This window comes from Hydractinia symbiolongicarpus, chromosome 9 (assembly GCF_029227915.1).
Source record: "Hydractinia symbiolongicarpus strain clone_291-10 chromosome 9, HSymV2.1, whole genome shotgun sequence".
In the NCBI taxonomy this organism is placed as follows: domain Eukaryota; kingdom Metazoa; phylum Cnidaria; class Hydrozoa; order Anthoathecata; family Hydractiniidae; genus Hydractinia; species Hydractinia symbiolongicarpus.
In genome coordinates, this window is record NC_079883.1 from 9,804,315 (window position 1) to 9,820,240 (window position 15,926).

The 15,926-nt window shown below is 40.6% G+C and overlaps 12 non-coding genes across 12 annotated transcripts; 3 read left to right on the top strand and 9 right to left on the bottom strand.

Annotated features, from left to right (window-relative positions):
* The first annotated feature begins 1,160 nt into the window (after window positions 1–1,160).
* LOC130661703 (5S ribosomal RNA) lies at window positions 1,161–1,279 on the top strand. The gene has a single exon (XR_008988881.1). It is a non-coding gene; the product is annotated as a 5S ribosomal RNA (ribosomal RNA).
* Window positions 1,280–1,607: 328 nt separating this feature from the next.
* On the bottom strand, window positions 1,608–1,772 carry LOC130659970 (U1 spliceosomal RNA). The gene has a single exon (XR_008987172.1). It is a non-coding gene; the product is annotated as a U1 spliceosomal RNA (small nuclear RNA).
* A 185-nt stretch (window positions 1,773–1,957) lies between these two features.
* Window positions 1,958–2,149, bottom strand: LOC130661017 (U2 spliceosomal RNA). The gene has a single exon (XR_008988213.1). It is a non-coding gene; the product is annotated as a U2 spliceosomal RNA (small nuclear RNA).
* A 322-nt stretch (window positions 2,150–2,471) lies between these two features.
* On the bottom strand, window positions 2,472–2,544 carry Trnar-acg (transfer RNA arginine (anticodon ACG)). The gene has a single exon. It is a non-coding gene; the product is annotated as a tRNA-Arg (tRNA).
* Window positions 2,545–7,012: 4,468 nt separating this feature from the next.
* Window positions 7,013–7,131, top strand: LOC130661705 (5S ribosomal RNA). The gene has a single exon (XR_008988882.1). It is a non-coding gene; the product is annotated as a 5S ribosomal RNA (ribosomal RNA).
* Window positions 7,132–7,459: 328 nt separating this feature from the next.
* LOC130659971 (U1 spliceosomal RNA) lies at window positions 7,460–7,624 on the bottom strand. Its single transcript, XR_008987174.1, has one exon. It is a non-coding gene; the product is annotated as a U1 spliceosomal RNA (small nuclear RNA).
* Window positions 7,625–7,809: 185 nt separating this feature from the next.
* On the bottom strand, window positions 7,810–8,001 carry LOC130661019 (U2 spliceosomal RNA). Its single transcript, XR_008988214.1, has one exon. It is a non-coding gene; the product is annotated as a U2 spliceosomal RNA (small nuclear RNA).
* Window positions 8,002–8,323: 322 nt separating this feature from the next.
* Trnar-acg (transfer RNA arginine (anticodon ACG)) lies at window positions 8,324–8,396 on the bottom strand. Its single transcript has one exon. It is a non-coding gene; the product is annotated as a tRNA-Arg (tRNA).
* Window positions 8,397–12,864: 4,468 nt separating this feature from the next.
* Window positions 12,865–12,983, top strand: LOC130661706 (5S ribosomal RNA). Its single transcript, XR_008988883.1, has one exon. It is a non-coding gene; the product is annotated as a 5S ribosomal RNA (ribosomal RNA).
* A 328-nt stretch (window positions 12,984–13,311) lies between these two features.
* LOC130659972 (U1 spliceosomal RNA) lies at window positions 13,312–13,476 on the bottom strand. The gene has a single exon (XR_008987175.1). It is a non-coding gene; the product is annotated as a U1 spliceosomal RNA (small nuclear RNA).
* Window positions 13,477–13,661: 185 nt separating this feature from the next.
* LOC130661020 (U2 spliceosomal RNA) lies at window positions 13,662–13,853 on the bottom strand. The gene has a single exon (XR_008988215.1). It is a non-coding gene; the product is annotated as a U2 spliceosomal RNA (small nuclear RNA).
* A 322-nt stretch (window positions 13,854–14,175) lies between these two features.
* Window positions 14,176–14,248, bottom strand: Trnar-acg (transfer RNA arginine (anticodon ACG)). Its single transcript has one exon. It is a non-coding gene; the product is annotated as a tRNA-Arg (tRNA).
* Window positions 14,249–15,926: the final 1,678 nt, after the last annotated feature.

Genomic DNA, 15,926 nt, shown 5'->3' on the forward strand with positions numbered 1-15,926 from the left:
AAGAGATGGTCGACTTTTTGTTTTGAAGAGCCAAACGCGAAGCTTCGGAAGCAATGCGCTCAAAGATGTCGTTGACAAATGAGTTCATGATGCTCATAGCTTTGCTTGAAACTCCGACATCTGGGTGAACTTGTTTCAAAACATTGTAGATGTAAATAGCATAACTTTCCTTTCTCTTTCTCTTGCGTTTCTTTTCACCAGTTCCACCAATCTTTCCTCCTTTTTTGCCGGCTCTTTTTTCACCTTTCTTGGCTACTTTAGGTGCCTGTTTTCCTCCTTTAGCTGCTGCGTCAGACATGGTTAAAAATTTTTGCTACTTAACTTGTAAATAAGCATTAAACTGCAAGTCAAAACTTTTTGTTTATAAGTAAAAAAATCGGATCGAATTCGATCCGAAAACGCCGATACGCAATTTAATTGGTTAAAAAAAAAATCTTTTGTTTAATACTTAATTATGATTGGTTAAAAAAACATGATTTCGATCCTATTTTTATGATGAAAAAACGAGTAAAGTTTATTTCGTTAACACTTACGTTAAATATTCGTACGTTTTTGTATTAACTTACAAATCAAATCGCAGTTATGTCTGGACGTGGAAAAGGTGGAAAAGCTAAGGCTAAAGCCAAGACAAGATCCTCAAGAGCTGGACTTCAATTTCCAGTCGGTAGAGTGCATAGATTCCTTCGTAGAGGGCACTATGCTAACCGAATTGGATCTGGAGCACCAGTTTACTTAGCAGCCGTCTTGGAATATTTATCTGCTGAGATATTGGAGTTGGCTGGTAACGCAGCAAGAGACAACAAAAAAGCTAGGATTATTCCAAGACATTTACAATTGGCTGTTCGTAATGATGAAGAATTAAACAAACTTTTGAGCGGTGTAACCATTGCAGCTGGTGGTGTTTTGCCAAACATTCAAGCTGTCTTACTCCCAAAGAAGAACGACAAAGGACAGAAGAAGTAAACCGCTACACTCAGAAAACAACGGCTATTTTTATAGCCACACATCTTTAAAAAAACATTGTTTTTTTCACAAAACTATAACCTTAAAGTCTAATAGATAATCCATGCATACGCCTTGTCCTAAGTAACTCAAAGAAATTAAATAAAAAAATTTGATCACAACGTCAAAATAAATTGCACGTATTTGCACCTACTAATGTCTACGGCCATACCACGATGAACACACCCGTTCTCGTCTGATCACGGAAGTTAAGCATCGTCGGGCCGGGATAGTACTTGGATGGGGGACCGCCTGGGAACTCCCGGTGTCGTAGGCTTTTCATTTTCATTTGCTGTGATATATTTCTTGTTATAACAATTAAGGAACGTGGCGGTTGTTGAAAGTGTTTCCTATGACATTTTCCTACGACATTTTCAGGTGATAGTACGAGAAAAAAGAGCTTTCAAATGCATACAAACTCGATCTATTGCCGATCATCCAATAACCCTGACGGAATGGCAAATAAAATAAAATTCCGCCGCCTTCCGAGGACTTATATCGCAATCACGTTTCGTAACAGCCAAGCGAGGTTTTACCTTAGCGTTTAAGTCACCACCGACATTTGGCCGCGCAACTTTTCTAAGCTCATTCATTTTGACTTAAGGAGGGGGCGAGCGCGGACGCAGGCCCCCACTACCAGAAATTGTACGGTCGAGTTACTGACGTTTGCAGTAATCGCAGAGGTCAGCCCAAGCGTAGTGCAATGCAAGAGCCTCACTCTGGAAGAAAACCCTCATTGATCAGTCTTTACTTCCCCGTCAGGTAAGTATGAGTTGGAACTGCACCGTAGCATGAGGGTACCCTTCAAAGTTTGTTAATGCTTGTGGCTTGAGTGTGTTATAAACTGCCGTGTCGCGGGGCATAGGCTGTATTCTCCCCCAGTGTACGCGTTTTGTTCCCGCCGTAGACTATGCAGAGTGCCGTCGGAAAGAGGACTGCTATTATTCTTTTATTGCTTATGTGGGCCGCCATCGGTAATAGTGCAACACCAAGGCAACCCGTGGTCACGGCGTGAATGAATCCACCTCCATGACCCAAGGCCAAAAATCAGATTAATATACTGACCATTCAGAGAATGGCCTACCAGATATTAAACTGATAAGAACAGATACTACACTTGATCTTAGCCATTAGGCCGAGAAGCGATAAAGAACAAGCGTTGCCATGATAGGCATCGTCCACACACCGTAACTGCTTGTGGAGCATGTCACGTTACTGTAAAGCTTACAACTGTCACCGCGTACGGATGGACGGCGACATAGTAAAAATCACGGCTGTTGATTTAGCCGTAGGATGGAGAGCGACTGTAGCGAGTGGATGGTAACTTACATGAATGCTAACAAAGGCGACGATACTAAGTGCGTGATATTACTTTCCAATATGTCTGCGTACATTCCGTTTATCAACGCATTACGCCAGAACGTGCGCGCGCGTTACACAGTAGACCATGCAGCCGAAATGCGACAGTGCGACCCTGCCAGGAGTCGAACCTGGAATCCCCTGATTCGTAGTCAGATGCCTTATCCATTGGGCCACAGGGCCATGCTTATGACTTCGCCCCATCGTCATTTTGGCTTGCGCATTCGTTTTACTTACGACAGAATTCTTCGTGTTTGTAGCCATGAAAGAAAGGGACTTCTGTGAGTGAATTTTTTTACTGTGGTCTAATAAAAAAGTCGAAACGCAGTGCCCAATATATGAATTGCTCCTAATAGCCGGAAACAGGCCGTGTCGATGATGTAGGCCGACATACGCAACGCAAACCAAAGAACGCTTTATGAAAATCCTAACACGAGCGCGGAAGAAGCCCAAATTAACAGACTAGATGTAATGCTGAAGACCTCAAACTCCAGCAGCTTCTCTTGCAGACTATTGCGTCGTACTACAAATAAAAATTAACATGCTTTCGCATAGTCGCGGCACCCAAAACGGACATTATACGATGTACAGAAACACACATTTCTGTTTTCGCGCCAAATCAATTCCCGGGAGTGGTACTTTTACGTCCGCATACTTCGCACCGTCTTAAATTATATCTCATTTACACGGTAATGTTTAGTATACTTCTACTGTGATAACAAGCATCGTTTATCGTTGGATTGTTGTAAGAAAACATTAAAAATGAGTGAAGCAGCTTCTCCAAAGAAAATCGCACCCAAGAAGAAACCTGCTGCAAAGAAGACAGCTGATCACCCTAAATATGTGGACATGATCAAGGCTGCTATCGCTACCCTAAAGGAACGCGGTGGTTCATCTCGCCAAGCTATTACAAAATATATTCATGCAAATTACAAAGTTGCTGAAAACTCAGATCATCATCTGAAAATGGCTCTTAAACGAGGAGTAACATCAGGCGATTTGATTCAAACTAAAGGCACTGGTGCTTCTGGATCATTCAAGCTAGGTCAGGTAAAAAAAGAAAAACCTAAGAAAAAGGCCGCAGCAAAAAAGCCAACGGCAAAGAAGCCTACTGCAAAGAAAAGTACACCAAAAAAGAAGCCAGCAAAGAAGAGCACGCCAAAGAAAGCAGCAAAGAAGCCTGCCACAAAGAAAGCCTCGGCTAAGAAACCAGCAGCTAAGAAACCCACAAAGAAGCCTGTTGCTAAAAAACCTGCAGCAAAGAAGGTCAAAAAGACTCCCAAAAAGGCAGCAAAGAAGACCGCAAAAAAATAATTTGTGTGTATCTGGCTATTACATTAACAAACGGCTATTTTTATAGCCACACATTTACAAAAAAACATTATCTTGGTACAAAGTTAAACTTGTTTAAGTCACTTAAACAGTTAAAAAAGAGTAAATTTAAGATTAGATTCCCTAAGTTTAAGTATTTTCGTTTTTAAATTTCTTATTTTCTTGCTTTTACTTTTCTTGCCCTTCATATTTTTAACATTGTCAAACTTTATGTAGCATAAAATTTTTATGTAGCATAAAATTTAAACAGAAAGCAGGACAAAGTTTGATATAAAAAGCTAGCCGTAATATTTTTTATGGATGTGTGGCTATAAAAATAGCCGTTTTTTGTTTGGTAAGATGCTTAGGCACGTTCCCCACGAATTCTTCTTGCCAACTGGATGTCTTTAGGCATGATTGTAACTCGTTTTGCGTGAATGGCACACAAGTTAGTATCCTCGAACAAGCCAACAAGGTACGCTTCAGAAGCCTCTTGCAGAGCCATAACGGCTGTGCTCTGGAATCGCAGATCTGTTTTGAAGTCCTGAGCAATTTCTCGCACAAGACGCTGGAAAGGCAACTTGCGGATCAAGAGCTCGGTTGACTTCTGGTATCTTCTGATTTCTCTGAGAGCAACTGTACCAGGTCTGTAACGATGTGGTTTTTTCACTCCTCCAGTAGCTGGTGCGCTTTTCCTCGCAGCTTTAGTGGCGAGTTGTTTTCGTGGAGCCTTTCCTCCAGTAGATTTACGTGCAGTTTGCTTTGTACGAGCCATATTTTAAGAAGTCGATGTAGTACGGATACACAAGACGGTCTAAAATGCACTATCGCGCCAAAGTTTTATTTCTCATATTGATTGACAGCTAAGGTTCAAAACAAACCATTTGATTGGTGCTAAGAAAGTAATTTCTGATTGGCTGCATAATGACATTACGCTCATTACTTTAACATTTTTATAAAATCTGTGTTTTTTGGCTACGGGAAAACGGCTGTATCTTCTGATACACAAAAGCTTTTGACTTTTTTTTTTTTTAGTAAGTAGCAGAAGGTTTGGCGAATTCCAACGATGCCAAATTTATTGCCTTACTGAAACATTAAGACCACGAATTTTTAAAAAAACTACAGTTTTACTTAAAAAAATGTACAAAATGTTCGGAACATTTTGTAATGACGCAACTCTATTGGTTAATTAGGGTGTTTCCACGAGCAGTAGGTAATTTTATGGCCTCTTTTTAAAGCTGTCTGAATTCTGTTAACTCAAACGTTGTTTTTGTACTCGTTCTGTACGCAACTATATCAATATGTCTGGACGCGGAAAAGGAGGTAAAGGATTGGGAAAAGGAGGTGCTAAACGTCACCGAAAAATTCTTCGTGATAACATTCAGGGAATCACAAAACCTGCTATTCGGCGTCTTGCTCGACGAGGTGGTGTCAAACGTATCTCTGGCCTTATCTATGAGGAAACCAGAGGTGTACTGAAGGTTTTCTTAGAGAATGTTATTCGTGATGCTGTAACCTACACAGAGCACGCTAAACGCAAGACCGTTACCGCTATGGATGTTGTTTATGCCTTAAAACGTCAAGGAAGAACTCTTTACGGATTCGGAGGTTAAGCGTTGTCATTGCTCAACAAAAACGGCTATTTTTATAGCCACAAATCTTTTAAAACATTACTTTGTGCACGCTTCCAAATTACACAATGTGTAAAGTCTTGTCACAGTTACATTTATTGCTATACGATACTATGTCATATATGACACAAAAAAAATTTAGAAATACTTTGTAGGGTTAATTTGCCTGGGAGTGTTTCCGTGAAAAGCTGGGTTAAGTTAAATGTAAGCAATAACATGGATCAATGTACTTGTCTTTTCTGCAAGTACAGCTAATAATACGTATGAAAAGTGAAGCTAATCCACACACACATGGGGAAGTATTTTAAATGTAGGCTAGTGTTCTTAAGCACATTATTTAGAAGTTTTATTAACTTCGGTTAACTTGTAGTGACGCCAAGTAAATGTTTTTTTAAAGATGTGTGGTCTTAAAAAAGACCGTTTGTGTTTGGTAGACGTTGGTTTACTTGCTGCTTGTGTATTTTGTGACGGCTTTTGTTCCTTCACTGACTGCGTGTTTTGCAAGTTCTCCAGGCAAGAGAAGACGTACTGCGGTTTGAATTTCACGAGAAGAGATGGTCGACTTTTTGTTTTGAAGAGCCAAACGCGAAGCTTCGGAAGCAATGCGCTCAAAGATGTCGTTGACAAATGAGTTCATGATGCTCATAGCTTTGCTTGAAACTCCGACATCTGGGTGAACTTGTTTCAAAACATTGTAGATGTAAATAGCATAACTTTCCTTTCTCTTTCTCTTGCGTTTCTTTTCACCAGTTCCACCAATCTTTCCTCCTTTTTTGCCGGCTCTTTTTTCACCTTTCTTGGCTACTTTAGGTGCCTGTTTTCCTCCTTTAGCTGCTGCGTCAGACATGGTTAAAAATTTTTGCTACTTAACTTGTAAATAAGCATTAAACTGCAAGTCAAAACTTTTTGTTTATAAGTAAAAAAATCGGATCGAATTCGATCCGAAAACGCCGATACGCAATTTAATTGGTTAAAAAAAAAATCTTTTGTTTAATACTTAATTATGATTGGTTAAAAAAACATGATTTCGATCCTATTTTTATGATGAAAAAACGAGTAAAGTTTATTTCGTTAACACTTACGTTAAATATTCGTACGTTTTTGTATTAACTTACAAATCAAATCGCAGTTATGTCTGGACGTGGAAAAGGTGGAAAAGCTAAGGCTAAAGCCAAGACAAGATCCTCAAGAGCTGGACTTCAATTTCCAGTCGGTAGAGTGCATAGATTCCTTCGTAGAGGGCACTATGCTAACCGAATTGGATCTGGAGCACCAGTTTACTTAGCAGCCGTCTTGGAATATTTATCTGCTGAGATATTGGAGTTGGCTGGTAACGCAGCAAGAGACAACAAAAAAGCTAGGATTATTCCAAGACATTTACAATTGGCTGTTCGTAATGATGAAGAATTAAACAAACTTTTGAGCGGTGTAACCATTGCAGCTGGTGGTGTTTTGCCAAACATTCAAGCTGTCTTACTCCCAAAGAAGAACGACAAAGGACAGAAGAAGTAAACCGCTACACTCAGAAAACAACGGCTATTTTTATAGCCACACATCTTTAAAAAAACATTGTTTTTTTCACAAAACTATAACCTTAAAGTCTAATAGATAATCCATGCATACGCCTTGTCCTAAGTAACTCAAAGAAATTAAATAAAAAAATTTGATCACAACGTCAAAATAAATTGCACGTATTTGCACCTACTAATGTCTACGGCCATACCACGATGAACACACCCGTTCTCGTCTGATCACGGAAGTTAAGCATCGTCGGGCCGGGATAGTACTTGGATGGGGGACCGCCTGGGAACTCCCGGTGTCGTAGGCTTTTCATTTTCATTTGCTGTGATATATTTCTTGTTATAACAATTAAGGAACGTGGCGGTTGTTGAAAGTGTTTCCTATGACATTTTCCTACGACATTTTCAGGTGATAGTACGAGAAAAAAGAGCTTTCAAATGCATACAAACTCGATCTATTGCCGATCATCCAATAACCCTGACGGAATGGCAAATAAAATAAAATTCCGCCGCCTTCCGAGGACTTATATCGCAATCACGTTTCGTAACAGCCAAGCGAGGTTTTACCTTAGCGTTTAAGTCACCACCGACATTTGGCCGCGCAACTTTTCTAAGCTCATTCATTTTGACTTAAGGAGGGGGCGAGCGCGGACGCAGGCCCCCACTACCAGAAATTGTACGGTCGAGTTACTGACGTTTGCAGTAATCGCAGAGGTCAGCCCAAGCGTAGTGCAATGCAAGAGCCTCACTCTGGAAGAAAACCCTCATTGATCAGTCTTTACTTCCCCGTCAGGTAAGTATGAGTTGGAACTGCACCGTAGCATGAGGGTACCCTTCAAAGTTTGTTAATGCTTGTGGCTTGAGTGTGTTATAAACTGCCGTGTCGCGGGGCATAGGCTGTATTCTCCCCCAGTGTACGCGTTTTGTTCCCGCCGTAGACTATGCAGAGTGCCGTCGGAAAGAGGACTGCTATTATTCTTTTATTGCTTATGTGGGCCGCCATCGGTAATAGTGCAACACCAAGGCAACCCGTGGTCACGGCGTGAATGAATCCACCTCCATGACCCAAGGCCAAAAATCAGATTAATATACTGACCATTCAGAGAATGGCCTACCAGATATTAAACTGATAAGAACAGATACTACACTTGATCTTAGCCATTAGGCCGAGAAGCGATAAAGAACAAGCGTTGCCATGATAGGCATCGTCCACACACCGTAACTGCTTGTGGAGCATGTCACGTTACTGTAAAGCTTACAACTGTCACCGCGTACGGATGGACGGCGACATAGTAAAAATCACGGCTGTTGATTTAGCCGTAGGATGGAGAGCGACTGTAGCGAGTGGATGGTAACTTACATGAATGCTAACAAAGGCGACGATACTAAGTGCGTGATATTACTTTCCAATATGTCTGCGTACATTCCGTTTATCAACGCATTACGCCAGAACGTGCGCGCGCGTTACACAGTAGACCATGCAGCCGAAATGCGACAGTGCGACCCTGCCAGGAGTCGAACCTGGAATCCCCTGATTCGTAGTCAGATGCCTTATCCATTGGGCCACAGGGCCATGCTTATGACTTCGCCCCATCGTCATTTTGGCTTGCGCATTCGTTTTACTTACGACAGAATTCTTCGTGTTTGTAGCCATGAAAGAAAGGGACTTCTGTGAGTGAATTTTTTTACTGTGGTCTAATAAAAAAGTCGAAACGCAGTGCCCAATATATGAATTGCTCCTAATAGCCGGAAACAGGCCGTGTCGATGATGTAGGCCGACATACGCAACGCAAACCAAAGAACGCTTTATGAAAATCCTAACACGAGCGCGGAAGAAGCCCAAATTAACAGACTAGATGTAATGCTGAAGACCTCAAACTCCAGCAGCTTCTCTTGCAGACTATTGCGTCGTACTACAAATAAAAATTAACATGCTTTCGCATAGTCGCGGCACCCAAAACGGACATTATACGATGTACAGAAACACACATTTCTGTTTTCGCGCCAAATCAATTCCCGGGAGTGGTACTTTTACGTCCGCATACTTCGCACCGTCTTAAATTATATCTCATTTACACGGTAATGTTTAGTATACTTCTACTGTGATAACAAGCATCGTTTATCGTTGGATTGTTGTAAGAAAACATTAAAAATGAGTGAAGCAGCTTCTCCAAAGAAAATCGCACCCAAGAAGAAACCTGCTGCAAAGAAGACAGCTGATCACCCTAAATATGTGGACATGATCAAGGCTGCTATCGCTACCCTAAAGGAACGCGGTGGTTCATCTCGCCAAGCTATTACAAAATATATTCATGCAAATTACAAAGTTGCTGAAAACTCAGATCATCATCTGAAAATGGCTCTTAAACGAGGAGTAACATCAGGCGATTTGATTCAAACTAAAGGCACTGGTGCTTCTGGATCATTCAAGCTAGGTCAGGTAAAAAAAGAAAAACCTAAGAAAAAGGCCGCAGCAAAAAAGCCAACGGCAAAGAAGCCTACTGCAAAGAAAAGTACACCAAAAAAGAAGCCAGCAAAGAAGAGCACGCCAAAGAAAGCAGCAAAGAAGCCTGCCACAAAGAAAGCCTCGGCTAAGAAACCAGCAGCTAAGAAACCCACAAAGAAGCCTGTTGCTAAAAAACCTGCAGCAAAGAAGGTCAAAAAGACTCCCAAAAAGGCAGCAAAGAAGACCGCAAAAAAATAATTTGTGTGTATCTGGCTATTACATTAACAAACGGCTATTTTTATAGCCACACATTTACAAAAAAGCATTATCTTGGTACAAAGTTAAACTTGTTTAAGTCACTTAAACAGTTAAAAAAGAGTAAATTTAAGATTAGATTCCCTAAGTTTAAGTATTTTCGTTTTTAAATTTCTTATTTTCTTGCTTTTACTTTTCTTGCCCTTCATATTTTTAACATTGTCAAACTTTATGTAGCATAAAATTTTTATGTAGCATAAAATTTAAACAGAAAGCAGGACAAAGTTTGATATAAAAAGCTAGCCGTAATATTTTTTATGGATGTGTGGCTATAAAAATAGCCGTTTTTTGTTTGGTAAGATGCTTAGGCACGTTCCCCACGAATTCTTCTTGCCAACTGGATGTCTTTAGGCATGATTGTAACTCGTTTTGCGTGAATGGCACACAAGTTAGTATCCTCGAACAAGCCAACAAGGTACGCTTCAGAAGCCTCTTGCAGAGCCATAACGGCTGTGCTCTGGAATCGCAGATCTGTTTTGAAGTCCTGAGCAATTTCTCGCACAAGACGCTGGAAAGGCAACTTGCGGATCAAGAGCTCGGTTGACTTCTGGTATCTTCTGATTTCTCTGAGAGCAACTGTACCAGGTCTGTAACGATGTGGTTTTTTCACTCCTCCAGTAGCTGGTGCGCTTTTCCTCGCAGCTTTAGTGGCGAGTTGTTTTCGTGGAGCCTTTCCTCCAGTAGATTTACGTGCAGTTTGCTTTGTACGAGCCATATTTTAAGAAGTCGATGTAGTACGGATACACAAGACGGTCTAAAATGCACTATCGCGCCAAAGTTTTATTTCTCATATTGATTGACAGCTAAGGTTCAAAACAAACCATTTGATTGGTGCTAAGAAAGTAATTTCTGATTGGCTGCATAATGACATTACGCTCATTACTTTAACATTTTTATAAAATCTGTGTTTTTTGGCTACGGGAAAACGGCTGTATCTTCTGATACACAAAAGCTTTTGACTTTTTTTTTTTTTAGTAAGTAGCAGAAGGTTTGGCGAATTCCAACGATGCCAAATTTATTGCCTTACTGAAACATTAAGACCACGAATTTTTAAAAAAACTACAGTTTTACTTAAAAAAATGTACAAAATGTTCGGAACATTTTGTAATGACGCAACTCTATTGGTTAATTAGGGTGTTTCCACGAGCAGTAGGTAATTTTATGGCCTCTTTTTAAAGCTGTCTGAATTCTGTTAACTCAAACGTTGTTTTTGTACTCGTTCTGTACGCAACTATATCAATATGTCTGGACGCGGAAAAGGAGGTAAAGGATTGGGAAAAGGAGGTGCTAAACGTCACCGAAAAATTCTTCGTGATAACATTCAGGGAATCACAAAACCTGCTATTCGGCGTCTTGCTCGACGAGGTGGTGTCAAACGTATCTCTGGCCTTATCTATGAGGAAACCAGAGGTGTACTGAAGGTTTTCTTAGAGAATGTTATTCGTGATGCTGTAACCTACACAGAGCACGCTAAACGCAAGACCGTTACCGCTATGGATGTTGTTTATGCCTTAAAACGTCAAGGAAGAACTCTTTACGGATTCGGAGGTTAAGCGTTGTCATTGCTCAACAAAAACGGCTATTTTTATAGCCACAAATCTTTTAAAACATTACTTTGTGCACGCTTCCAAATTACACAATGTGTAAAGTCTTGTCACAGTTACATTTATTGCTATACGATACTATGTCATATATGACACAAAAAAAATTTAGAAATACTTTGTAGGGTTAATTTGCCTGGGAGTGTTTCCGTGAAAAGCTGGGTTAAGTTAAATGTAAGCAATAACATGGATCAATGTACTTGTCTTTTCTGCAAGTACAGCTAATAATACGTATGAAAAGTGAAGCTAATCCACACACACATGGGGAAGTATTTTAAATGTAGGCTAGTGTTCTTAAGCACATTATTTAGAAGTTTTATTAACTTCGGTTAACTTGTAGTGACGCCAAGTAAATGTTTTTTTAAAGATGTGTGGTCTTAAAAAAGACCGTTTGTGTTTGGTAGACGTTGGTTTACTTGCTGCTTGTGTATTTTGTGACGGCTTTTGTTCCTTCACTGACTGCGTGTTTTGCAAGTTCTCCAGGCAAGAGAAGACGTACTGCGGTTTGAATTTCACGAGAAGAGATGGTCGACTTTTTGTTTTGAAGAGCCAAACGCGAAGCTTCGGAAGCAATGCGCTCAAAGATGTCGTTGACAAATGAGTTCATGATGCTCATAGCTTTGCTTGAAACTCCGACATCTGGGTGAACTTGTTTCAAAACATTGTAGATGTAAATAGCATAACTTTCCTTTCTCTTTCTCTTGCGTTTCTTTTCACCAGTTCCACCAATCTTTCCTCCTTTTTTGCCGGCTCTTTTTTCACCTTTCTTGGCTACTTTAGGTGCCTGTTTTCCTCCTTTAGCTGCTGCGTCAGACATGGTTAAAAATTTTTGCTACTTAACTTGTAAATAAGCATTAAACTGCAAGTCAAAACTTTTTGTTTATAAGTAAAAAAATCGGATCGAATTCGATCCGAAAACGCCGATACGCAATTTAATTGGTTAAAAAAAAAATCTTTTGTTTAATACTTAATTATGATTGGTTAAAAAAACATGATTTCGATCCTATTTTTATGATGAAAAAACGAGTAAAGTTTATTTCGTTAACACTTACGTTAAATATTCGTACGTTTTTGTATTAACTTACAAATCAAATCGCAGTTATGTCTGGACGTGGAAAAGGTGGAAAAGCTAAGGCTAAAGCCAAGACAAGATCCTCAAGAGCTGGACTTCAATTTCCAGTCGGTAGAGTGCATAGATTCCTTCGTAGAGGGCACTATGCTAACCGAATTGGATCTGGAGCACCAGTTTACTTAGCAGCCGTCTTGGAATATTTATCTGCTGAGATATTGGAGTTGGCTGGTAACGCAGCAAGAGACAACAAAAAAGCTAGGATTATTCCAAGACATTTACAATTGGCTGTTCGTAATGATGAAGAATTAAACAAACTTTTGAGCGGTGTAACCATTGCAGCTGGTGGTGTTTTGCCAAACATTCAAGCTGTCTTACTCCCAAAGAAGAACGACAAAGGACAGAAGAAGTAAACCGCTACACTCAGAAAACAACGGCTATTTTTATAGCCACACATCTTTAAAAAAACATTGTTTTTTTCACAAAACTATAACCTTAAAGTCTAATAGATAATCCATGCATACGCCTTGTCCTAAGTAACTCAAAGAAATTAAATAAAAAAATTTGATCACAACGTCAAAATAAATTGCACGTATTTGCACCTACTAATGTCTACGGCCATACCACGATGAACACACCCGTTCTCGTCTGATCACGGAAGTTAAGCATCGTCGGGCCGGGATAGTACTTGGATGGGGGACCGCCTGGGAACTCCCGGTGTCGTAGGCTTTTCATTTTCATTTGCTGTGATATATTTCTTGTTATAACAATTAAGGAACGTGGCGGTTGTTGAAAGTGTTTCCTATGACATTTTCCTACGACATTTTCAGGTGATAGTACGAGAAAAAAGAGCTTTCAAATGCATACAAACTCGATCTATTGCCGATCATCCAATAACCCTGACGGAATGGCAAATAAAATAAAATTCCGCCGCCTTCCGAGGACTTATATCGCAATCACGTTTCGTAACAGCCAAGCGAGGTTTTACCTTAGCGTTTAAGTCACCACCGACATTTGGCCGCGCAACTTTTCTAAGCTCATTCATTTTGACTTAAGGAGGGGGCGAGCGCGGACGCAGGCCCCCACTACCAGAAATTGTACGGTCGAGTTACTGACGTTTGCAGTAATCGCAGAGGTCAGCCCAAGCGTAGTGCAATGCAAGAGCCTCACTCTGGAAGAAAACCCTCATTGATCAGTCTTTACTTCCCCGTCAGGTAAGTATGAGTTGGAACTGCACCGTAGCATGAGGGTACCCTTCAAAGTTTGTTAATGCTTGTGGCTTGAGTGTGTTATAAACTGCCGTGTCGCGGGGCATAGGCTGTATTCTCCCCCAGTGTACGCGTTTTGTTCCCGCCGTAGACTATGCAGAGTGCCGTCGGAAAGAGGACTGCTATTATTCTTTTATTGCTTATGTGGGCCGCCATCGGTAATAGTGCAACACCAAGGCAACCCGTGGTCACGGCGTGAATGAATCCACCTCCATGACCCAAGGCCAAAAATCAGATTAATATACTGACCATTCAGAGAATGGCCTACCAGATATTAAACTGATAAGAACAGATACTACACTTGATCTTAGCCATTAGGCCGAGAAGCGATAAAGAACAAGCGTTGCCATGATAGGCATCGTCCACACACCGTAACTGCTTGTGGAGCATGTCACGTTACTGTAAAGCTTACAACTGTCACCGCGTACGGATGGACGGCGACATAGTAAAAATCACGGCTGTTGATTTAGCCGTAGGATGGAGAGCGACTGTAGCGAGTGGATGGTAACTTACATGAATGCTAACAAAGGCGACGATACTAAGTGCGTGATATTACTTTCCAATATGTCTGCGTACATTCCGTTTATCAACGCATTACGCCAGAACGTGCGCGCGCGTTACACAGTAGACCATGCAGCCGAAATGCGACAGTGCGACCCTGCCAGGAGTCGAACCTGGAATCCCCTGATTCGTAGTCAGATGCCTTATCCATTGGGCCACAGGGCCATGCTTATGACTTCGCCCCATCGTCATTTTGGCTTGCGCATTCGTTTTACTTACGACAGAATTCTTCGTGTTTGTAGCCATGAAAGAAAGGGACTTCTGTGAGTGAATTTTTTTACTGTGGTCTAATAAAAAAGTCGAAACGCAGTGCCCAATATATGAATTGCTCCTAATAGCCGGAAACAGGCCGTGTCGATGATGTAGGCCGACATACGCAACGCAAACCAAAGAACGCTTTATGAAAATCCTAACACGAGCGCGGAAGAAGCCCAAATTAACAGACTAGATGTAATGCTGAAGACCTCAAACTCCAGCAGCTTCTCTTGCAGACTATTGCGTCGTACTACAAATAAAAATTAACATGCTTTCGCATAGTCGCGGCACCCAAAACGGACATTATACGATGTACAGAAACACACATTTCTGTTTTCGCGCCAAATCAATTCCCGGGAGTGGTACTTTTACGTCCGCATACTTCGCACCGTCTTAAATTATATCTCATTTACACGGTAATGTTTAGTATACTTCTACTGTGATAACAAGCATCGTTTATCGTTGGATTGTTGTAAGAAAACATTAAAAATGAGTGAAGCAGCTTCTCCAAAGAAAATCGCACCCAAGAAGAAACCTGCTGCAAAGAAGACAGCTGATCACCCTAAATATGTGGACATGATCAAGGCTGCTATCGCTACCCTAAAGGAACGCGGTGGTTCATCTCGCCAAGCTATTACAAAATATATTCATGCAAATTACAAAGTTGCTGAAAACTCAGATCATCATCTGAAAATGGCTCTTAAACGAGGAGTAACATCAGGCGATTTGATTCAAACTAAAGGCACTGGTGCTTCTGGATCATTCAAGCTAGGTCAGGTAAAAAAAGAAAAACCTAAGAAAAAGGCCGCAGCAAAAAAGCCAACGGCAAAGAAGCCTACTGCAAAGAAAAGTACACCAAAAAAGAAGCCAGCAAAGAAGAGCACGCCAAAGAAAGCAGCAAAGAAGCCTGCCACAAAGAAAGCCTCGGCTAAGAAACCAGCAGCTAAGAAACCCACAAAGAAGCCTGTTGCTAAAAAACCTGCAGCAAAGAAGGTCAAAAAGACTCCCAAAAAGGCAGCAAAGAAGACCGCAAAAAAATAATTTGTGTGTATCTGGCTATTACATTAACAAACGGCTATTTTTATAGCCACACATTTACAAAAAAACATTATCTTGGTACAAAGTTAAACTTGTTTAAGTCACTTAAACAGTTAAAAAAGAGTAAATTTAAGATTAGATTCCCTAAGTTTAAGTATTTTCGTTTTTAAATTTCTTATTTTCTTGCTTTTACTTTTCTTGCCCTTCATATTTTTAACATTGTCAAACTTTATGTAGCATAAAATTTTTATGTAGCATAAAATTTAAACAGAAAGCAGGACAAAGTTTGATATAAAAAGCTAGCCGTAATATTTTTTATGGATGTGTGGCTATAAAAATAGCCGTTTTTTGTTTGGTAAGATGCTTAGGCACGTTCCCCACGAATTCTTCTTGCCAACTGGATGTCTTTAGGCATGATTGTAACTCGTTTTGCGTGAATGGCACACAAGTTAGTATCCTCGAACAAGCCAACAAGGTACGCTTCAGAAGCCTCTTGCAGAGCCATAACGGCTGTGCTCTGGAATCGCAGATCTGTTTTGAAGTCCTGAGC